The sequence below is a fragment of the Oreochromis niloticus genome, linkage group LG19 (genome assembly GCF_001858045.2).
Source record: "Oreochromis niloticus isolate F11D_XX linkage group LG19, O_niloticus_UMD_NMBU, whole genome shotgun sequence".
In the NCBI taxonomy this organism is placed as follows: Eukaryota; Metazoa; Chordata; class Actinopteri; order Cichliformes; family Cichlidae; genus Oreochromis; species Oreochromis niloticus.
This window is the reverse complement of record NC_031983.2, coordinates 30,464,781-30,488,583: the sequence shown is the minus strand read 5'-3', so window position 1 is coordinate 30,488,583 and position 23,803 is coordinate 30,464,781. Positions and strand designations below refer to the sequence as shown.

The 23,803-nt window shown below is 49.2% G+C and overlaps 1 protein-coding gene across 17 annotated transcripts in view; it reads right to left on the bottom strand.

Annotated features, from left to right (window-relative positions):
• The window catches only part of myt1lb (myelin transcription factor 1-like, b), a 126,873-nt gene that overhangs the window by 83,751 nt on the left and 19,319 nt on the right, over positions 1-23,803 (bottom strand). For 3 of the 17 annotated variants that reach the window (XM_025900950.1, XM_025900949.1, XM_025900951.1), the window contains exon 1: positions 21,664-21,996. The exons of 2 other annotated variants lie outside the window; for them this stretch is intronic. The gene's annotated coding sequence lies outside the window, so the exon portion shown is untranslated. Of the gene's footprint in view, positions 1-21,474; positions 21,638-21,663; positions 22,005-22,172; positions 22,392-23,803 lie in introns of those variants that run through there. 12 more of the 17 variants (XM_025900945.1, XM_025900946.1, XM_025900941.1 and 9 more) reach the window with 11 other exon arrangements.

The window sequence follows — 23,803 nt, the reverse complement described above, 5'->3', positions numbered from 1 at the left end:
CAGTCACCGGGTATCCTGTGGCACCAAAAATAGCAGCCCCTAATAGGACGGGATAGAAACGGTCCCCTCGCTCTCTGCTCAAATCAGCTCCGCATTTCCAGTGTGGGATTCGAAGGCGTCGGGCTACACGAAGTAGAATTTGTTTCGATTTGAATGAATCACACGGTAATTTAAAAACGGCTCCCCCAAAGCCAGAGAGCATCCTCTGAGGGGGACGGCGGCGGGCTGCGCCCTCCACCCCAAGTCTGCAGGATTCACTGCACGTATAAGACAGCAAGGCCGCTTCATCGTTGTTATTAGTCACTAACACCTGCGAGTGACTCACATGTTTCCTGTTTTTATACACTTGAGCTGGATGCATTTCCTGTTAGCAGAACCTCTAACTCCAATTATGTCAAATTTCACTGTTAGATTACATTAAATTACTGCACCTGCTCTTTTTACCGCGTGTCTACTGTAAGATACAAGAAATACTGTCACTGATTTCCATATAAAACTGAGCGCGTTCATTTATTTGTTGATTTTATTGAAAACTGTAAATGCCGACGCGTTTAAATAAAAATACTGTTAACCTGCAGTACAGTCCTGCTACTAGATTTACCAGCATTGCAGTTTTTAAATACTAATTACTGGCAGACGTGGAGAAGCTGCTGTAACATTTCTAACAGTATAAACTACAGTATATAAGAACAGCACGCTAACATACAGAAACAGGGAAAAACCTCACAGGATGTAAATAATTAAGTAGAAATCGCTCATTTAGCAGAGCTGTGACGGTTATTTTAAAATGTTTGCGTGACTGAGACAAATCTGCAGGTTCAGCCTCCTCGACCAGGAATTCTGCAGCGATTAATCGTCTTCAGAGTTTACAGAAAAATCATGCATTAAATACACGTTTGATCGAGTAGCATTCCTGCAACAGCTGCACGCGTTGAGCAAAAGCATCGCAACAAAGCTGAGCTCGTGCCGTCGTTCCAGAACATCAAGAAGAAGAATGGAAGGTGTGACTGATTAATAAACAATGCAGACTGTCAGCTGTTGGTTTGCATTGTGCTATAAAGACTATATATGTATATAGATCACAGCAGTATGAACAGGAGTGGGTAACAAAGCAAATGTAGCTGCGGCAACTTTACAGTCATTTAACAGCAGAACGTCTCACGATGTGCCTCATTCTGGTCACGTTACGCTTTCAGCACAACAACTGTCAGTGCAAGCCAACGCAGCATGCAGCACACATATATTCTTATTAAAAATACAGCAACTGCAGCCTGTTTTTACCGTGTCAATATGAGAAACGCTGAAAATAATTCAAACCAAAATTAATCGGAAAAGAAAAAAAGATAATAAATGTAACAACAAATACAATAAATTAATATAATTTAAAATACAAATCACACAAGAAGCAAATATATCAGAAATACTGATTTATGTCAGTTTGGACTGATGTCTGGTTTAAATATTTATCTTGCATTAAATGGCATTAGAAGTTTTATTCTTCCTTTATCTTGATTGTGACAGCTCTGATCCTCTGTGTTAATGGGGGAGGAGGGGGGATTTACTCAGACATGATAGACATGTGCACTGCTCACGTGCACGTGCAGACGGCGAGGAGAAACCCTGAAGCACGCTGTCACGCTGTACTGTTTACTTTTAATCTCATTAATAATGAGAGAACATCATAATGACGTCATTAATAATCTGTGATTTTGGACGTTGGACAATCCCATCAAAACAACTTTCTTCATCAAAGAGCAGCAACGAGACAAAACTCCAGAGGAAAGCGGCCTCCGAGTCTCCGACCTATAAAAGCTCAGCTGTGCGTGGAGCTGATGCTGGCAGGCTCGGTGTGAACGCAGCAGCCGTAAAGCTGCGACCGATCCCCGACGAGCGTCGCTGACAAACACACTGAACCTCAGGAAAGAAACGGGCGATTAATGCGCCGCTTGCAAATGAATCTGATTGGAGATCGTGCCAGAGTCGCACCGGCGACGTGGAGCTCGTTTCAGTAATTATCAGCTTGGCGCTCGGCGTGCCAGCACACACTGAAACACAATCTGAGACTACAGCGAGCTGCAAACAAGGGCGACGCATGAACGGCTGCGCGTATACGTTGCTGTGTTGGGGCTCGTCTTTTCTTTCCCAACACCTGTTGTGAAATATGTATATGTGCGTTTCTGGATCCTTGTCAGAAAACTTGTTATGTTGATATCACACTGCGTGCCGCAGCGACATCAAGGTGACAGCTCGAGAAAAGGTGGGATGTTTTTATGCAAATGGCGCCTGAACGGAGCTGCAACCAGAAAAAGACTCCGGCGAGTTGCGCAGGTATGCAGCGAGCGTTGGAGGTTCTGAGGTGGATTTCTGCATATGTGTGTGTGTGTGTGTGTGAGAGAGAGTGGGGGGAGGAGGAGGGCTGCACATGTGTGAGTGGGCTCAGGTGGATTGTGAACTCCACAGATGGACATTTGGAGCAGCTTTGCGCCCTGCAGCAAACACACACACACATTCACACTCCCACGCACGGCTGTAACATTAACCTCGTGTAACTGTAGCCGAGAGAAAGCCATAAAAAACCCTCCTCAGCACCTCGAATCACGTATCGACACGCTGATCCAATAATTCAGCTGTCCAAACACCAGGAAAGTCGAATCGGCCTCCAGATTCTAACGTTTCGTCTGCGTCCTGAAGATGCCTCTGCAGAGAGGTTTCCTTCAGCATTTTTAACTCTGCAAACGTGATGATCGGGAAATATTATACAGTCGAAATTAAACCTGCTCCACTGCCATCACCACAGAAATAGAAACCTGCTTCATTCGGCTCTATTTGACTTGTTTATTGTTGCTGATCACGAAGCTCATGAAATATACAGAAGGATATGATATATAAACGTAACTACGACACACGGAGGGAGCTAAGTTTAGACTTTAATTATAGTATGGTAGTTTCCCTTTTGCAGTGATGCTCTGAGATCTCGGATGCAGGGAAAGCAGCACAGAGATGATCCTGAAACTAACAGAGGATGGGACGGAGGGGCAGGGCTGGAGGTGGGCTGCACCACCTCAAACATCAGCTTATCCTGATTTGACGTGGTAGGTCATCGGTGGTGATGAGAGCTGGGCCTGCGGCTACGGCTTGGCTGGTTACAGCCAATGATCAGGGACCAGCAGGTCCTGTTGTTGTTTCTGCAGTGTGAGTTCCTCTTCCAGACCTGCAGCATATCAGGATATATGCAGAGTTGTACTATAACATCCTGAGGCGGCTGAGGGAGCTTCTTTTTACCCAGCGACTCCCTAATTAACCCGACACGCTTGTCTTTGGATAATGGGAGGAGCCTGTGCAGGAGAACATGCAAAAGTCAACATGAAAGACCTCGTGTGGCGAGGAGGTTTAACCCGGAGCAGCCAAACTATCAGCGTCTGAGAGCAGCGTCCTGCCAGGTGTTTCACTTCTACGTGTCGTATAGAAGCATTTACATTATTTATGCTTCGACAGTTACAATCCTGGAAACCTCCTCAGTCTGTCTGTCTGTCTGTCAATCAGGCCAGCCCAGGTGTGACGCTCACACCTGGGCTGGCCTGGCTGCAGCTCCTCTCTGCAGCATCGTTGTGCTGCCTTCTGATCTGGGGGTTGAATCTGTGTCCAGAAATAGCGCGATCCTAACGACGCAGTCACATGGCGTGATCTAAATGTGTCGAGGGGGTGAAAATAGCAGCTCGGTGCGACATGACTAAAACATTAAAGACTCGACCGAAGGAGAGGCCGTGTTCCTGTATCCCTGCGCCTCATTCACGGCTTTCTGTTTTCGACCTTTACACGGCGCCGTTTGTCGCTCCGGCTCCTCGTTTCGTGCCTTCTTTCACCTCTTTGTGCCACTGTGTGCTAAAAGTCTCTCCCCTCACAGGCTCGTCTTCCATCCCGGCTGGAGGTTGAAGGATGAAGGGCTGGTGGAGGCGGGGGGTTGGTGTAGACGGAGGCTGTGTGGAGCTGCTCGCTCCCCGAGGAGCCTCTTCTGCCAGCCCAGTGCCACAGATCAGCAGTCAGCCAGCCAGCCGTGCACTGACCTCATCCCTCTCCCTCTCTCTCCTCTATTTCTGTCTCCTTCTATCTCGCTCTGCCTCTCTGCCAGAGGCACTCGCTGTCCCCGTGTCTCCTTCCTACGCCAACTGCCTGTCCTGCTACCAACGGTGCATGTCTGTCTGGCAACCTCTCCGCCCGCCTTTCTGTCTGTCTCTCTTCCAGCCGGTCTTTCTATTATTCCTCCAGTCCTCCTGTCTGCCTGCCTGTCCATCTGCCTGTCTGCCTGCCAGCCTCCTTCTCCAGCCAATACCTCCACAGCGGAAAGCGTCCAGGCTGTCAGCCGCTCTGCCAATCTGCCCGACTATCTGCCCGTCTATTCGTCATCTGTTTGTGTCTCTGTTTGTTTGCCCGCTCGTCTATCTGCCTGTTTACCTGTCTGCCTCTCCATCTGTCTGCTGTCTGTCTCGCTGCACGGCTGTCTGCGCCCAGGTAAAGAGGCAAACGAGAACCCTGCCGCCGCTCTGTAGCGGCCTGTGAAATAATTCAGCAAAAATCTGATCTAAAGCATAAAGAAGAGAAACAGAGGAAACAACAAATGACATGAAAACATCAGACTCGGGCACAAAAACTAAAGCATCTGCAGTCTGAAGGTGATGCAGAGCATCTGTCGGGCTGATGATCGGCTCAGTGTGGTTCTGATAATCCTCGAGCACTCCACCAAGCCCAGAAACCATCCACCCACCACCAGGTGAGACCTTCATCAGAGATGTCACTCCGGAGGAAATCTGAAGGACCGGATTTAATCAAATTCCCTTTGGAAGTCTCAGCTCTCCATCTTTCTGTCTGGATGCTGTGAATTCTGTTCATTGCTGGTTAAAACACATGAAATATTCTCATTGTTATAAAAATGTTTTCATCCACACAGGCTGCCATGACTTTGGCTGTGCAACCCACCCAGGTAGGTTAAACTGTGTGGACTCGCTGTTGCAGCGTTATGCTGCTCTCCCAGTGCTGCTGGGTACGAACGATGATGGAAACCAGTTCAACCAGAGTGAAGATCACCCTGTCCTCCTCTGTGGCAAACCAGAGGTCACGACCCTGATAAACAGTAGAAGAAGACTCGGTGATGGTGGTGGATGAGGACATTTTATTGTGAAAGGATAGTTTGATCCTCTAATCTAACTTCCTGCCACAGGTTACAGTGAATGTTTTTCTGCTGCTGTTGGATTAAAATGACTGAACTGTTGTTTCCTGGGCTCAGCGTGTCTGTTCACACTGATGTGAATCTAAATCTCACATTTCTTTTATTGTGCTCTATGTTTAGCAGGATGTTTACCACAGAAATAATAATAAACAAAGTATATGATTTTTTTTCACTGTTTAATAAAAAAATGCAAAAAGTTTGTTTTTATTTTGCTTTTATTATAGAACCTAAATTGCTTTGATTGGAGAGCACCAGCTGACACTGATGAACTCAGACTGGGTTGCAAAGCGGCTTGCAGGATTGATCATCCATCATTAGCTCTGTTTCATTCCAGCTCAGATTTATAATCTGTACTAGATTATATGAGAAAATTATTTTTAAATGGCGTCTTTATCTGAGAGACGCGTGTGAATAACTGTTTGGCTGTTCACCAGAGCGCCCTCTAGATGAAGCTCAGCCGGTTTGGGCACAGCGGGATTAAATATTAAGAGAGCGGGCTCTTTGTGCTCGGCTCAGTCTTTTCCTGCTTTAATCTCATATTCACAGACGACGAGCACCTTCCTGCTCCTGTTGTCGACTGTAAATCTCACTGAGTGATGCACCACAGTTTGTGAGGGTTTCTTTCTTGGCAGACGACGACTTTTCATTCACTGTCTTTCCAAACGAGACGCCCGGAGCGCTCCTCTGTCTTCAGACGCTTACTCATCAGGCCAACGTCCTGCTAATAGTCCTCCACGCTCTCATTCACAGCTCCGTGTTTTAAAAAAACAGAAAAGGCTGTCCTGTCTTTTCTTGCTATCCTTTCTGCGTCTCGCTCTCCCATGTCCTCTCCTATTCTTGTCTTAACGGGAGAGCGAGAGAGCGTTTGACTGGCTCCTCTCGACCAAAGGCTGCGCCGTGCGCTCGCTCGGCAGTCAAGGACGAGTCTAATAGAGGTAGAACAAAAGAAGAGGGGTGAGGGAGGCGAGCAGAGAAACAAGCCTGCTGTGGCGCAGGGCTCTTTGAAATCATTGGAAAATAATAAAGGTGTGCAATTCCCCGTCTGTGGCGCCGACGTTTGGCCCACACCTCTGTCCACAGGTGGGGAGGGCAGGGGAAGGAAACGCAAGTGTGCCCGTGCTTTACATCTCGCACAGCTCCACAGGAGGCTTCAAATGAGCACTGCATCTCCTCCTGCACAACCACAGCCACGTGCATTATGTTCATTCACTGCAGGGTCAACAAGATGCTTCACACATCCCATCCACCTCCAATTTTTCCTGCATGTAATCTTCTCTCTGTGTCGTTTCACGAGAGGTCGCGTCTACACTGCGTTCAGGCTGATTCCGCCGTACCGCGTTCTCTTTGTCTCCACCCGTGCGCTACAAATAAAGTAAAAACAATAGAGTACGAGCAAGTGTTTCCTGTCTCGCTGTTCTCTCGCCGTTTGTGTTTACGCTCACTCCCACATGAAGCACATTTAAATGCCTCTGCAGCGAGATGGCTAATCCCTGTTGTGGATTGGCCCAGTTAGCGGTTCCCGGCTTTTGGAGGGGAACGCGGGGATGAGGCGGGAGGGTGCAGTGGGTAAACCCGGCCCATGTTTCTGCAGCACTGATAGATGTTATCTGTGTCAGCCTTTGTTTCTTCCTCCCTCTCCTCCTCCTGTTTCTCCCTCCACAGCCTGTCTCCTGCTCCTCTTCTTATTATTATTTTTGCCTCGCTCCTCTCCTCCCTCCTCCTTCGATCCGGTGCCCAGATGCAGAGACGGCAGCTGTGTTGTGTTTTAAAGTGTGCCCGGTTGAAACCGCTGCGCCTGGCATCTGCTGTTGGCAGAAAATAATAATAACCAACCCCCACTGTAGGCATCCGTCTCTGTCTCTGCTCTCGCTGCCTTTTAATCCTCTGAAACGAGATGAAAGACAGCGGCCGTGCTTTTGGGGATGAAAGGGTTAACCTGCTGCAGAGCTCCTCTTCCAGCAAGCTCACTAATAACCACCAATTACTGAGCTGTACACGAGAAGAGAAAAAACAAAAAGGGCTCTCTATGTTAGTCAGGGCTTGTTAGCCTCTGGGCATGTGGCTAGCTAGCTAGCTAACTAGTCTCTCTCCTGGAGTAGCCTAAATGAGCTCCCTGCAGATTTCTAATTCCAATGTTTGTTAGACATGATGCATAGGAGCCTCCTGATCAAGCTAACAAGCTAAACGTGCCGGGTGGCAGTCTGGCTTCTCATAGCTGTCAACAAAGAGACTGACAACATCGTCAGCTAGCTAGGGATCTCATTTAAGCCGGCTAATCAGACACAGCCGTGTTTCGCGCTAAGGTGGCGTCCTCCTGAGAGTAAAGCTTCGGAGACGAGGGGAGCGCGTCATCCGGCTCTGCCACCCAAACACGGGGGCCGAGGGAGAAGCAGGCGGGCGGGCTGCGTTAGCCGGCCAGGGCTGTAATTAGGTGCCCAGAGCTCAACGCCCACACGCCTCAAGTGAGACGCCATCTCTCCATCCCCTCCCTCCCTCAGCCTCTGCAAACAGGCTCCCGGGCGCCTGGAAGCTGCTGCACACACACACACCTATATATATTTTCCATGTGCAGCATATACATGTATCATCAAGCTACCAACAGGAGATGAGCTCGCCCACGCAGATTTATGCAAAAACACATAAAGACATGAAATCAGACAACGAGGGAACATATAAATACAAATACTCAGGCTAAGACTTTTTATAGAGATCATGAAGAGTTAGAGCTCAACAAGTCCCTCAAAACTACACCTGCGTACACCTAAAGCAGCCTGTCCTCGTCCCCGGGGCATCAGTTAGAGCCAAAGCCACCGACGTGGTTCGTTTACGCACGAGGCGTCCTCCGGCTCCGAGCGGCCGAGGACAGTGTTGAGGTTTACTGCAGTGAAGACCTCACCTCAGACCCGTTTCCACCTAAACCTGACCGATGTGGCAAAAGCACAATTTAAGAGTATCCAGTGGACGGCTGAAGAACTGCAGGTTTCGGTGTCATCGTAATGTTTCAGCTCTGAGGCTGTTATTGGTTTGAGCTTCTACGATTTTAACACAATGACTCAGACTCAGAGTTTGTACATATTCTGCGAACGGAAGACGATTTTCCCGTGAAAGCTTTTACCGTTTGTGTGATTCTGTCCAACAGAGTGCAACATTTGAAAGTCAGCTGCAGTGACAGTACAGTGATATACTGACTCATACACATCGCAAAGGTAAAAACTGCAGTTCAGCTGTATGTGAATCAGTAATCAGGCTCAGGTGAGCCTCTAAATGTGCTTTGCTGTTGTATCTTTAAGAACTGAACCAAATATATTCCAATTCGGCCGAGGACAAAAATAGAAGCCAAATCAGTCCGAGGCACAGTATGGAAAAAAAGAGAGCTAGCAATCTCCACTGCAGCCTGTCTCCTCATCTCCCCTGGTCCGTGAGAGCAGAACACACTGGTGCACTGGCTTTTGACCACGGCAATTTTAATCAGTCTTTTTCACACTTCATTGGGAATTCATCGCCGCCTTCCCCCTTCAAACATTGTTTGGGAGAGTTATCAGCGGCAGGCAGCATATCCGGTAATTATACATGCAAGGTAACGCTGGGAGCGGGCTGAATATTTCAGCCAAATGCATGTGCTGCTGAGAGGCACTGGAGGGTACAGCTGCTTCACAATGCTGGGTCTGCAGCAAGCGGCCGCCATTGAAGAACGGCGTCTGAGCGTCGCATCCAGAGAGCGGTCCTCAGCTGGGCTGAAAGTTTACCGCAACACAGTTTGCATCACAATGAGGCGGCGCGTCACGCGTGTTGTTCTTTAACGTAAATGATGAATTAAAGCAGATTGCGCCGCCGCAGAGCCGAGCAGCAGATGGAGAGTGTGAGAGCTTCGGCACGTTGCAGAGTCGCGGCACTACGAGAGACTAGATGGCGAAAAATTTTCGATGGTGATTGTTTACTGTGTGAGTAAGAGGCCAGCTGTTAATAAGCCCTAAACACACAGCCAGAGAAACACACACACACAGAAACCACCAGTCAGACACTAGAGGGTCCTCTGGGGAACATAGCAGCAGAGGCACAACAGTGACTCATCCAAACGGTCACGGCACACACACACACACACATCCTCGTGGCGGCCGGGCTGTCAGATAGCATCAGCAGCCAGCCTATGGAGCGCTGCTGACAGGTGTGGCCCGCCAGTCACGCACGCACACACGAGCCAGCCTCGTCCTCCAACCCCTCGCCTGACAGGGAACCTCATGCGATAATGTACCCCATTCTGTGACAAAGGGAGCGTGTGCGCCCTGTCGTGTGTGTGTTCGTGGCTTTATCTGCGTGCATACAGTAGGCTGAAGCACGCCAAGGCCAATCGGTGCAGCGCTAACACGCCGCCATGCTACTGCAGCTGAATCGAGAGCGGAGAGGCATGGAGACGGCTCGGATCGATAGAGTAACACACAGCCTGGCTAATTCTCTGTATCGTGTGTGGGCTGCACAGCGCGTATAGAGCCGTGTGTTTTTCACAGTGGGGATGGGCTTTCTGACAATGATCTCTCTCTACATGCGTGTACCGACGGTGTGAAGCACGTCCGTGCAGGAGGGAACAGATCAGCCCGAGTGCGTTTGCAGCTAAATGTGTCACGGCTACATACAAATGGAGCATTATTAGGATGAAGGCTCCACGTTTGGAGCTCGAGCCAGAGCCACGACCTGTTTCCTGACAGAGCAGCTTGGAGCCTCGAACACCGAGGAACTAAAAACTGACTGAAAATAGAATTAAGCAGAAACATGATGCAAACATAATAATAATAATGATAATAATATTAATAATGATCCCTCAGGAGACTAAAACCTCCCTCTCCCAGGTACATTTGACTCATGCTACCGGCACCACCTCCACCTCCCAAAACAGACTCTGTGGCTTTTTGTCAAAGGCTGTAAGGTGTCATTTTAGCCTCACTGTTGCTGCTATCCTCAGCGCGTGCAGCCACAAGTGACTGTATGAGAGCATCACGCAGATGCACATACCTGCTAACTAGTGCTCAGAAACATCCACATCAAATCAGCAGCGATATTATTGGTCAGTAATTACATTCAAATGTACTTAAAATGCTCTGAAACAGCACAAACACGTCCAGAGGTCCAGCTAGCAGCTACAGCCGCCTGTGTCATCATCCGCCTGTCGGTCACAGAGGCCACGCCCCTAACAATACAAACTTAAACAGCTGTTATGAAGGTGGAAAACCAGTTTTTGCATCAGGCTGCAAACACGTTTATTTTAACTGGAGCACCTGCTGGACGTCAGAGGAACTGCAGCTTCATTTTTCAGCTCCGAAGGTTGATGCTAACTTTTTCTCCTGTTTCCAAAGTGAAGAATAAATCCTCCGCAGCGTCGCCGCAGTTACACTTTTATAGGTAACGTGAGTGTTAAAGATGTGGAGGTGAGATGGTGCATTATGCAGAAAGTCTGCCGCAGGTACGAAGCTCCCTCGCACAGCCTTCAGCACACAACGCAGACACCTGCGTGCAGTCCTACCTGTATCACTGCTCATTGCTCACTCCTAATTAGAGGCCATATGTTTGCAGCGTGAAACAATCTTATTCTTACTCCAGGAGTACGCGAACGCACTCAGAAGCACGCGCGCCGCATTCAAAAACACGGCAACAGATGGACCGCAAAACACACGCAAACAATAGCCACCCACACCCGGGCACATTAACGCACGTCAGTCACTGCACACACACACACACACACACACGCAGACGTATACAGCCCACTCTGTTGCCTCTGAGCGGTCTAGGCAGATCAAATAATCATGCTTTCCATCTGTTTCCATTTCTCTACATTAGCTTTGTGAAGGCGCCCTACAGACCCTGTTAAGAAGCGCCGCTGCCATGGGTAAAATAATGATTCCTCTCTCAGCCCCCCCACTCCTCATTATCTCCATCCAAAGCCGATTCAATGACAGCGAGGAGATACGGCCCTGCTGCATGTTATACTGCTCCGTAATGCCGCCGTGCTGTGATATTACACCGGGTTTGTGGCGCAGAGGGCTTTTAATAGCATCTGAATGGTTATTTTGATGGGACATAGCGCGGGTCACAGAATCAGCTGTGCCTGAAATATGTCCTCCTGATGCCTTTTAGCACGGCGTCACATATCCTGGACTGAACCTGCACCGTGTCTCTAAATAATGTGATGGGCCGAATCGGCCCTACAGTCAGGACATAAAGCACAAACACTGGGATGAATAAGTGAAAATGATAATATCACCATCGTCCTCATGCACTGAGGTGGGAAGCTGAGATGCAGCCTGTGAGAGAGTGTGCCATCTCGCCACTGAGCCCAGGAAGGAGGGAGGGTGGGGGGATGTTTGGTCTCTGTTATGCAAGATGGAAATGAGTTTGCCACGCTTTGCTGTAGCCAAGCTATTTTGGAACGGCTCACATCGGAAAACGCTGGGCCGAGCAGGAAAATTAGGTCACTTACAGGAGCGGGGCAGCGGCTTCTTGTGCGGCGGTGGCGAGGGGTTAAGACTAAAGGAGTGATGCGCGTAGCGGTATTTATCCAGGGCGGGCGGACGCAGGAGCTTAACAGAGGCAAAGCGAACGGGAGCGTTTTAGCCGAGACCCGGCGACGACCCGAACGCGCCGCGGCTTCACGTTCCTCCTGCGTTTTGTAGCAGATCACACTACACGCCGTGACTCCTGTCTGTATGCAGAGGCCGGCGCCGGCACACACGCTCTGATTTATTATGCATGGGACTGTGGGGCGCACTCGGTGAGGGAGAATGAGAAACGATGGCATCCCCCTTGTTAGCAGTAAATATGTGATCCATCCCCCTCGTTAACCACTGAACTGAGATGAAGAAATGAAGGCAAAATTCCCCCCCACCCCCATCACACCCCTTCAGAGTTATATTTGAACTAATCATCCGGCAGGACGGAGAAAATCCTGTTACAGAGACCGATAACAATGAGCAGAGATGCAGTGCAGCCAGAGGAGAGACGGGGAGAGGGAGAGATAAAGGGAATGACAGGAGGAGCAGAGGAAGGACATGAGGAGGAACTGTGTGTGTGTGTGTGTGTGTGTGTCAGGAGGAAGGCCCAGCGGTGCCTCGTCAGCGGTTTCAGGGGGTTGTGTCTGGGGAGGCCTGCAGGTGGCAGGTGGATATGCCCTAGTTTAGTTTGAGGAGCGGCGCCTCGTCTGCTAACACACTGATTCACACCTACACTCACAGCCTGTATATAAAAGATGGCAGACACTACAGCAAACCCTTTGACCACCTGATTTTGGCACCGAGGCGTGTCGTGTCTGTGGAGCCAGAAGTGAGCGGGGTCATAACGCCGTGCCCACAGACGCCATCGACTCCAACTGAAGACATTGTTCACCACTGAAAATTTCCTGTAATATTTCTCGCACGGCCTCGTAGTGAGCGTGTGTCACAGACACTTTGTTTTATGGGGACATTCAGAGTTTGACTCGGCTTGTAGTTTGAAAGACAGACGCTTTGTGGACAGACGCAGGTACCTGCTAATTAGTGCTTAATAACATCCAATTAAAATCCTCAAATTTCACTCAGCAAACTGGAGCTCCGCCTTCTTGGGCAGTCTGTTAGTACAGTGACCTCACAGCAGCCATGCTATTGGTCAGATGATCATTAAAAATGCTCCAACAGCACAAACACGGCCCAGAGGTCGCGCTCAGGTGAAGTGAGCAGACGGCTAGCAGCTACAGCCGCCTGTGTCGGCACCTGTCAAAGAGGCCACGCCCCTAATAACGTACACTTTAAGCCTTAATTCAGTGTAAACAGCTGCTATGAAAGGGGAAATGATATATAGAGACCAAAACATTTTCTGTATCAGGCTGTTAACACGGCGACTGACGCCCTGCTGGACATTAGAGGAACTGCAGGTTTGCGTTGAGGCACGTGCAATAAGAACAAACAGCTGAGGGGCTTATTCTGATCTTTTCTTTTATTCCCCTGAAACAGTGAGATTAAATATGAACATATGTGAGTTTAGTTACAGCAGCAGAGGCAGACTAACTGTTCGTACCCCGATGACTCGGTGCTGAGATTGCTCCGTGTTTCTGTGCGATTGATATATTGATAACCGAGCCTCTGTGACAACACGTCACAAAAACCAGCAACAAAAACACAATTTCAGGACTCCAAACGAGGCGATTGATTCAGCTGAAAGGCGCACGACACAAACCCAGATTAGCCCGACGAGCTCGGAGCTCTGTTTGTTTGCCTGACACAATCCCGTCTGCGTCGGAGTTTGACTTTCGGAGCGAGGCGTGAGCGCTAAGTGGTCACAACTGAAGCCAAATCATTGTTTCCCCAAACAAAAGCTGCATGTTCACGAAACACAGCTATTGATCTGCGCCGTGTTCCCCGGACTCCGCCGCACCGTCAATATTTATGCACCCGTGTCTGCTTATGTTCCAACTGTTGCATATTTGCATGTGTGTGTGTGCACGCGTGCCCCTCCCCCACCGCCGGTCTGCACATTCGGTCCTCATGCGAGCGCTTGTGTGCGTCAGACGGGCCGTCAGTCCTAAAGAGGGCCGCGCTGCTGTCACGCCATGACACCTCTCATTTGCTGCTGTCCTGTGAAGCGCAGCTGTAGGCAGAGGTCAGGCCACCCTCGCAGAGACGCGCCACTCAGAGCACATCATGTCCGCCCGCCGCCGCGCTGCAGCACCAGGGAGTCAGCACGCACGAATCAATCACAAATACATTTGCATGCACACACACACACACACACACACACACGCTAAACATTTATCTGAGCAACAAAATAGCATCATTCTTCCTTCATGCTTCCTTCTCTCCTTCCTATTTCATGCATCCATTCTACCTTCCTCCTTCCTGCATATTTAATTCCTTCCTTCCCTTAATGCATACTTCTTCCTTCCTTTCCTTCTTCCTTTCTGTATATTTCATGTACACACTTACTTTCTCCTGTATGCCTCCTTGCTTCCTTTCTGTATACTTTTTGTCTTGTTTGCCTCCTTCCTTTGTTGCTTCATTACCTTTTTCATTAATACGTTCTTTGTCCTTCCTTCATTGCTTCCTTTCTTAGCTTCCTGCATAACCTTTGTGTACATCTCATTTCCTTTTCCTTCTTCCTCACATCATTAGTTCCTTCCTTCCTTCTTTCTGTCCTTCCTGTCATCTTGTATGTCTTTTGCTGTCCATCCTTCTATTCTTCCTAACATTATACATACATGCTTCCTTTCTCCTGTATCCTTATTAATACCTTCCTTTGTTGCAGACTTTTATTCTTCCTTCCTGCAAGCTTCTCTTCTTTCTTTGATTGTTTATTTCTTTGCTCTGTGATTATTTCCTTTCTTCCAGGATCTCCTTCACTTCCTGTATATTTCCTTTCTTCTTCTATACTTCCTGCCTTGCTTCCCTCCTTCCATAATTCCTTCCTACCTGAAAGCTTCCTTCCTTATGTCCTTTTATATTTCCTTCTTTCCTCCCTGTATCCATCCTTCCTTTGCTGTATCCTTCCATTTCCCTCGTCTGTTTACTTCTTTACTTTCTTTTGCATGCTTCCTTCCCAGTTTCTCTATACTTCCTTCCTTTTTGTATACATCCTTCATTCCTTAATGTATCCTTTCTTCAGTTTTTTTCCTGATACTTGTCTCTTTACTTCCTTCCTTCCTTAATCAGTCACAGATGTATTTCCTTTCCTTCACCTGCCTCCTAAACCTCCACAGATCACTTATCCTCAGTTAAGGGAACATCGTGCCTCAAATGTAGAAAACAAAGTGAGGATGATGAAGGCGGGCTGTGACCTGGATGCTGATTGGTTATTGGTCCGTAGTCGCACACGTCCTGATTTACATTTACACTTGAAAAAAGAGGAAGCAGGAGCACGGCGGCGTGTGAACCCGAATTATTCCCGCAAAGCTACTCTGAGTAATCAGCTCCTCTCCCGACACCTCCTGCCTCCCCTCCTCCTCCTCCTCCTCCTCCTCGCTCCTGCAGGCCGTCCATTCGTCTCGACCGGTGTCACATGCCGTCATCAATTACCCATTAGACAGTGTAATATTCACCCAATATTGCCCGTGTGTGACTGGGAGATTTTAGAGTGATCAAAACCGACAAATCTGATTTACAGCGCTCGCATAAATAAGGAGCGCGTGCCCTCCCTGATTGCCCTGCTGAATAATGGATGCCTGTTTGGTAATCATTTTCCAATATCTCGCCACGTTCCCATGGACTGCCCTGACACTTCCTTTTTTAGCTTCTCCTCCTTCCTTTCTTCCTTTTTTCATTTCCTGCCTCCTTTTACTTCTGTATGTTCTTTCTATGTACATCCTTCCTTCGCTCCTTTTCATATGCTCCCTTTCTTTTCCCCTTCCTTCATGCACACTGCCTTCTTTATTTCCTTCCTTTTTGTATATTTTTCTCTATGCATCCTTACTTCCTTTGTTCCTTCCTTCCTGTATTCTTCATTCATTTCTTTTGTTTGTATACTTTAATCCTTCCTCCGTATATCCTTTTTCCTTAATGCCCTTCAGTATCCGTACTTCCTTTCTTCCCTAGCTATGTATTTCCTTCCTTTGTTATTGTATCATACGTCCTTCCCTTCATTCTTTATTTATGTATGCTTTCTTCTTTCCTTTCCTTAAGCCTAACTCTTCTTTTTGTATATGTTCTTCCTTCATATTTCCTATTTCCTTGTTTCCTTCCTATATGTCTCCTTCCTGTGTGACGTCCTGACTTCCCTGCCTTCATGTACACTTCCTTCCTTCCTTTCTGGTTTGTGTGCTTTTGGTCTCCTTCCTTCCTTGGTTCCTTCCACCCTCCCCCTGACATGCGGCCTCCCTCGCAGCAGTGATGTAACCGCTCTGACCCGAAGACTCTGGCGTCTTGCTTGACTTTTCGGTAATGACGCTCTGGCAGCAGCGTCATTAGCGAGGGGGCGGGTGTTGCTGTGATTGAAACATTTCCTTTAATGATTCATCGTTTCATTGTTTAGAGAGAAACTAAATGTCAACAGGTGCCAGCGTGGCCGCTGATTCGACTGTAAAAGATCTGCAAACTAAGCTGAAGCTGAAATAAATGCAACTTCACGGGGAAATGCGTTTCCACGGCGAGGCGGGTAAAACGGGCAGATAGACACACAAACCGAGTGGCATCAACTTTGAACTGCAGCCGCGCACACAGAGATTCAATTACTCCCGCCCCCTCCGTCCCGTCCTATCGCTGACACTAAACGTGGTGCTAAAGCTAATTGTAATTGCATGACAAAGACTCCAGCAGTCTGGAGGTCAGCGCTTTGATGATATCATAGCGGCGCTCTAAACAGCTGCTCCTCACCTCTTTGTAATATTCTTCAAGGCACCGTCGTGGCTCTAATGGGAAAAGGCCAAAGCAGGTTATGAAAATCCTTATTTACAGCTCGCTGCCGGGCTGTGTGAAGTAGGTCACAGCGGCTCCCGAAATGGAACCAGCTCGGCTCACACCGTTTAATACTTTCCTTTTGAATGCTCGCCGCCGCACAACGGCACAAACACGGTGTTTGTGCTCGGTAAGAGCGTCCTGACCCGCCGTTAGCGTGTCTGCTGCCAGTGGGAAAGTCCGGTTCTGACCCGCCAGAGCAACACAAACACTGGAAGTGATTCCAGCTGTTCACCATGCCGGCACCGAGCACTGCAAGGCTCACGTTATTATAACTAATACGTAAGAAATGCACGTTTAACACAAGCAGCACGTCCTCTGATGTGTGAACACGGAAACAAGCAGTTGTAGCCGTGACGCCGCCGCCGTGGCCTGCAGATCAGGCAGGTTAACGCAGCGCACTCGCAGCCTCGTCAGGCACGCCGTCGCACGCTCGCACATCTCTTACAGCACGTCAGACGGTCGTGGATAGGTGTGGGGCCAGCGTCGTCCCCCGAAGTGATGGATGCCCGTGGCAGGCTGTTATGCCACAAGGTGAAAATGTCCATTAATCAGCCGTACTTCCTTCACTGCCTCGGCTTTCCCATTACCAGCGCACTCCAAGCAGCCTGATTGGTTTTTAATTGGCCTGCCCGCCAGGAGATAGATCGCGTTTTCCCCGAGGAAAGGCACGAAGGTGTGTGTGTGTGTGTCTCTGGAGGGATACCCACACTGAAACTCCCTGTACTCTGTTTTCTGTGGACCTTTTTCACACGGGGGGATGGACGACCACATCCAGGTGGTAACCGCCACATGTAATACGATTTTTTACCAACTAACAAGCGGTTTAACCTTTCGCTGTCGGACTTCAGTCCTGACACGACTGCTAACAGTTACACGACTGCTTCTACCTGATATTCTAATTACACATCCAAAACCTCCCATTTCCTCAACGACTTCCTCCGTTATCAAAACATGTCTGCCTTCTTCCTGTTTCCTGCACGCCTCCTTACTTTTCGTCTGTATACTTCCTTCTTTTCTATTTACATTTGTCCTTATTTCCTGCTGTCCTACCTTACTTCCTATAAGCTTTCTTCTGTCTTGTATAGTTCTCCTTCCCATTTCCTTCCTGTATGCCAATCCTCCTTCCTTTCTACAGCATTCTTCCTTCTTTCCTTCCTCTTTTTCCTCCCTCATATATCATTGTTCCCTGCGTGCTTCCTTTCTTTGCTTCCCTCCTTCTTTCCTCATTTTCTGTGTCAGTTCCTTCTTTTCAGTTCACTCCATTACCGTCTTCTGTAACCTTCCTGTGTACTTCCTCTTTCCCTCGGTGTTCTTCCTGTTTAGTTTTCTGTATGTCTCCTTGTTTCATTCATTCTTTCCTGTATAACTGTAGATTTTTGGGATATGCACAAAAACACTAAGATTTGCATGTAAACGATGGAGCAGAGGAGGGAATGAGATGATTCCAGGTCTTGGAGCGGTGACTTTGTGATCATAATAACCTTTGATATGAATTGTTGTTGGCTCGTGTCACTCGTCCCGTCACCAGCCTGGAAACGCTGCTGATGTTTTACAGTATCTGCTGCAACTCGTGAATAAGTTGCAGCGGCATAATTAATCAGCCGCCACAGGAGCGCGTGTGCGAAGGACACAGGAGCGGCCACATCCTACACCGAGTAGATGTCGGCATCGACGACGTGTCGGCTCGAATCGATCCATCTCCCCTCTGCCCGAGCCCGTCACAGAGACTGATTGGAAGACCGCATTGATTCCCACAAAGACATGCACCGCCAGCTCGGGATGATCCGAACGAGACTCGAAAAAGACCAAAAATCCACATCGTGATGAAATGTTTGAGCCGAGATCAGCCGCTGCCTAATCAGCGATTCATCCCGGGGAACGAGAGCCCCGGCGGCGCAGACCAGGGTCACCTGATTTGTACACACACTCTTTCATCTTGTAAACTCATACACATGCACGGTCGACATCATTTCCACTCCCAGATTTTGCCGAGTGTGGACGCAGGCGTTCCATAATTTAATCGTTTGCACATAAAAATCTCAATTATGAAGAAACAAACACATGAACTCTGCAGAACGTGAGAGAAGAACAAAGGATGCCGATACGCAGCTACTACAGCACCTCAAACACCTGTAACAACAATACTAATGATGATGATGATGATGATGAGAGCACTCCCGATCAGCTTCAGGATGAACTAAATGATAAACTGACATTTGAATAAGAAATAAATCAGCTGTTTAGTTTTTCATGGTAAGCTGAATTTAAAAAAACAGATTTTTTTGCTGTAAACTTTATAAACAGGAGTGTGTGTGGGAGTCCACAGGTCCACAGTGAGTGGAACACTGACCGCTGCGCCGTCACAGCAGGGATTACTTTCTTCTACAGGAATCATTCTGTCATCTTCAGCTTGTGTTGCATAATCACGTTCATGTTAAAGGAACAGATGTGCTGCAGACGTGCGCCGTGAAACTGCGTCTCCCAGAAATGATTCACAGACGAGAATCACCGAGAATACTTCAGTTTTTCCAAACTTCGCCTCGGGGAACTCAATTTTTTTCATTTTTAACCTCGGACGCCGTTTTCTGCTCTCGCTCACATCAGCAGCAGCTCGTGCTGCAGCCGTCAGCTGACCCTCGCCGCTGATCCATCTCTGCCTTTAAATACACTTTACATCGTTTTATAATATGAAACAATAAAAGCATCAAACACACAGAAACGCTGCCACATGATGAGTCGTTCACCAAACTTTCACTTTGCTTATTCTGTGACTTTGTTTCAGCGTAGAAAAAAGACGAGATGATAACAGAGAGATGATCTGCGTCGTTTACGTGTCACTATTTCATTTCTGCTTCCTGTATGAGAAAACTTTTATTTATCTCAGTAGGACACACCTGCAGAAACCTGCGCGTCACAGATGAACTGACAAATTAAAAAACACTCGAGGTTAAACTTCAACCCCAGAGCGCGTTTCACTTGAATCCATCGATCACGCCGTCAATGATTGGGTTTTAACCCTCCCTTTAACGAGCAGCTCTGATCGCGGGTTTACTGTCCGACACGCAGAATCGTTACAGCTCCACAGGGGGCGCTCTGACATCGTCGTCAGTGAGCAGCAGTGAATACGAAGGGTTTTTCACTACAATAGAAACCTGCAAAATGTCTGCAAATAGAATCTTTTCTGTCTCGAGCTCTCCTGTCATAAACGTCCACAGAGCGAGCTCGAGAGCGCCCCCTGTGGAACAGGAAGTGAGCAGAGCTCTGATTGTACTAGAGGTCTTGTGGCTTTACGTCCCGCCTCACTCCCCTCGAGAGAGGCGCCGCCTCCTAGTGGTGAGTGGTGGTATAACATGCTGAAACCAAAGTGGTTTTAATTTTTTTTTTAGTATTTTCCAAACGCCTAACAATCGAACACTCGTGCACGTCCTACACTCGTGTCTTTAAATGCACGTCAGCGTGCGACCACACGGGCACTCCAGCCTCGGTGCACAGTCATGCTCTGTGTTACCGCACGCCGCAGTCCTGCTAAGCCTGCGTGTTCGTGTGGGATCCAGCCATTCAACATGGAGGCTAATATTAGCACGCAGCTGCCCCCACACCCCCAGCCCCCACCCTGGCGGCTGCATGAAGGGGATCCCCGGGAGGCTTTTTCCTGCTCGTTCATTAGGCTGCCGAGCAGTAAAGACCCCCACCCGGCTCTTCGTCGATGCCGTGACTCGTTACACTGAGTCCACGTTCAGCATCAACACCTGACTTCCTCTCTGACGAGCCTCCCTGGGTTCTTTCACTTTCACACCACACAGAGGAGATGGGAGGGGGGAGGAGGGGGGTTCCCGCAGTGTTGGTCTCAGTCAGACCAGGTAGCGTGCTTTCCCTCTATAATTTAATCACATTCAGCTGTCTCGCTGTCCTCGGCTCGCTCAGCAAAGCACATCAGCCACGCGCTCTCGCTCTAACAAACACGCCGTCTCCTTCCTGCCGCCGTTTCAGGAACATCCCAGAGAACACGGCTTCACCTCAGCTCGCCGAGCGGCTCAGAGACGCACTTCTTACTGTAACTGTAGGAGCTTCAGTGAGAGCAGTTTCACAGGTTTGAGATGACTTCACACTAAAGTCAGGACTGACAGACTGCGCAGGGCTTTTTAGGGGATTTATTACGTTTTTGTTCCATTTTGTGCAGAAAACAAAGAAAGAAATCTTCACTCAACTCATTTAGAGTCTCTCAGGTTGGCATCACTTTATCTCTGAATCACAGATTTACTCAACTAAACCTCAGATTTGAGGAGGAACACAAAGGATAAACCTGCTAAACTACTGACACCGGCCGATAAATGAATTTATCCCAGCCTGCACACACTTTAACTTTGAAAACACAGATGTTTCAGACGACGCAGGCTCAGTCTGGACTCCTCTCCAGATGTGTCCGAGCGACGCTCACAAACACTCACTGTGAAAGCAGCAGAGCTTTGTTTGTCATGACAGAATGAAACGTGTTGCAGTGCATCTGTGTGAGTGCATGCACACACACACACACACACACACAACATCTGCATCAGGAGGAAGAGCCGACCGAAGGGACAGCATGTGACTGTGCTTGAAGTTTGAGCTGAACTTCAGATTGGCTCGCTCAGCCTCATCCATGAAGACATCAGAGTGACAGCACATGTGCGTGCAAATCAAAGCACTCGAGGAACAGAAACATGGAGGGAATCTTGCAATAATCCAGCATTCAGAAGCATAAAGATGAGACATGTTTCCAGCAAACACAGCACGAGTGTGCAGAGCAGCATTCAGCACCAAACTTCCACAACAAACTTGTGAAGCATGCAAGTTTCTTCACGATACCTGACGCAACAACAGCCCGCCCGACTGCAGCAACATGACAGAAACAAAGCCCGACGATACGACACCGGAGCGACCGCAAGGTTCCGAAGCAGTCGAAACGCTCGCTGTGCCGGGCAGCCGATCAACATCACACCGCCACGTCTACGGGCACGGCAGAAGCACGAGAAGCCGTTAACGGGCAGAAGTTACCTTCCAGCTGCAGTCTTCTCAGTAAACTTTTCCTCCCGCTCTCCCGGTTTCAGCCTCTCCTTTATTTCTCTCACTGCAAAGTTGCGCTCTCCTCCTGCATGCAAATCATTTTTAGGACTTGAGAGATGTGACCGGCAATGAGGGAAGGAGGTGGAGAGAGCGCGGAGAGCGAGAAAGGATGACAGAGGGGTGGAGGAGTGGAGATAATGGTTGGAAGGCAGACGACCAATGGGGCCCAGAGCCTGATGGAAAAAAAGGAATCAGGACACACCAATGAGGAGAGAGAGAGAGAGAGAGAGAGAGAGAGAAGCAGGTATGGCGAGAGCGCGGTCGGGAGGAGACGGCGTAACGCAGACCGAGAGAGACACTGAGGGAGAGAGAGAGCGAGCAGAGCAATAAGAGAGAGAGAGGGAGGGCGGGAGAGGGAGAGGAGGTGGAGAGAGGCGAGGATCCCAGGCGAGATGGAGAGAAACGCTCAAAAAAACCACGGAAGGAAGAGGCTGACTTACCCGGGCGCTGCTAGTGGTATCCTTCACACGCCGCCTCGCAGACTCCTCACACACACACACACACACACACACACACACACACACACACACACACACACACACAGAGGTGGCGATAGAGGCGCACGCTGCTCCGCCGTCGCTGAGACCAACCAACAGAAAAACAACAAAGGAGAGAGAGGACTGCCTGAGCCGGCTGGTGTACCCTGAAGGAGTGTGCGTGTGTGCGTGTGTGCGTGCGTGCCTGCGTGCGTGCGTGTGTGCGTGCCTGCGTGCGTGCGTGTGTGTGTGCGCGTGCGTGCGTGTGTGTGTGCGCGTGCGTGCGTGTGTGTGTGCGCGTGCGTGCGTGTGTGTGTGTGCGTGCGTGCCTGCGTGCGTGTGTGTGTGCGTGCCTGCGTGCGTGCGTGTGTGTGTGCGCGTGCGTGCGTGCGTGCCTGCGTGCGTGCCTGCGTGCGTGCGTGTGTGTGTGTGTGTGTGCGTGCGTGCCTGCGTGCGTGCGTGCGTGTGTGTGTGTGAGGAAGCTCGGAGGAGATGCAGGGATCACTGAAGGAAGCTGAAAGCTCGTCTCTCTGCATGTATGTCCTCCAACACTCTCTCTACCCCCCCACATACATTTATTCAGGGCTGCAGACGGTCTGCTCCCAGAGCGAGTGCTTCCCACGGGCCCTGCACGGGCACACATGGAGGGAGGGGGAGGGGAGGAGGAGGAGGAGAGGGGGAGCACAGATACACATTTGTGCCCTAAAAACGCTGGAATGAGCTCCACTCGTGGTTCACTGCTCGTCTGACTGGAGACAAACAGGAAGCAAACTTACAGGAAGTCTCTGCCTCATCGCTGGCTTGCCGTTAATTAATCCTCCTCTTCCTCCTCCTCCTCCTCCTCCTCCTCCACCCATGGCAGGCTCCGAGGCTGGCTGAGCAGCAGAATTAAGAGAGGAGAAGAAGATGAATGAGCATGGAAGCGGGCGAGCTGCAGCCGTGTGGAGTGCACAATAACCAGGGTGACATTCATGTGTGGGAATAACAACACGCTGATTTCCATATTTACACAGATATGCAAACACACACAATGTTAATTTGATCCCTGAGACATCGTCATAATTAGATTATAAATTAGCTTCGTTTCTTACCGGACAAGAGGTGCTAATTCATTCGCTCGGCCCGGTGGGGCGGCTGAATCGGGCCTCTCAGACACTGCACACGAGCAATAACGTTTCCAAATACATTCGTGTTTGCACATAAATATTCAGAGCATATATGAAGCTCCAACAGTAAACACATCAGAAGCATCCAGCAGCATTTTACACAACCAACAAGCTCTCTGCCTGCAGCAGCGCAGCAGGGCACGATAAGTACTCAGGGGGCTGGGACCGCCGCTGCCCCCGGGGTGTTCCATATTACCAAATTCAAATTCTTATTTGGCTATGCTAATGCCAATCAGGCACAATTACTCCAGCACGCAGCCTTTATCAGGCAGACCGAGGCACTGACCCGGCAGCCCTGCGTCTCTGTGCTGTGATGTTTGAGTCCTGCCGTGAATCTGCTGCTCACGGAGCCTCGGCACCGAGGATTCGTTCAAACAAGAAATCCGCTGAACCAGAGGGAAGACGGGCGAGTCGCACCCAGAACGCCAT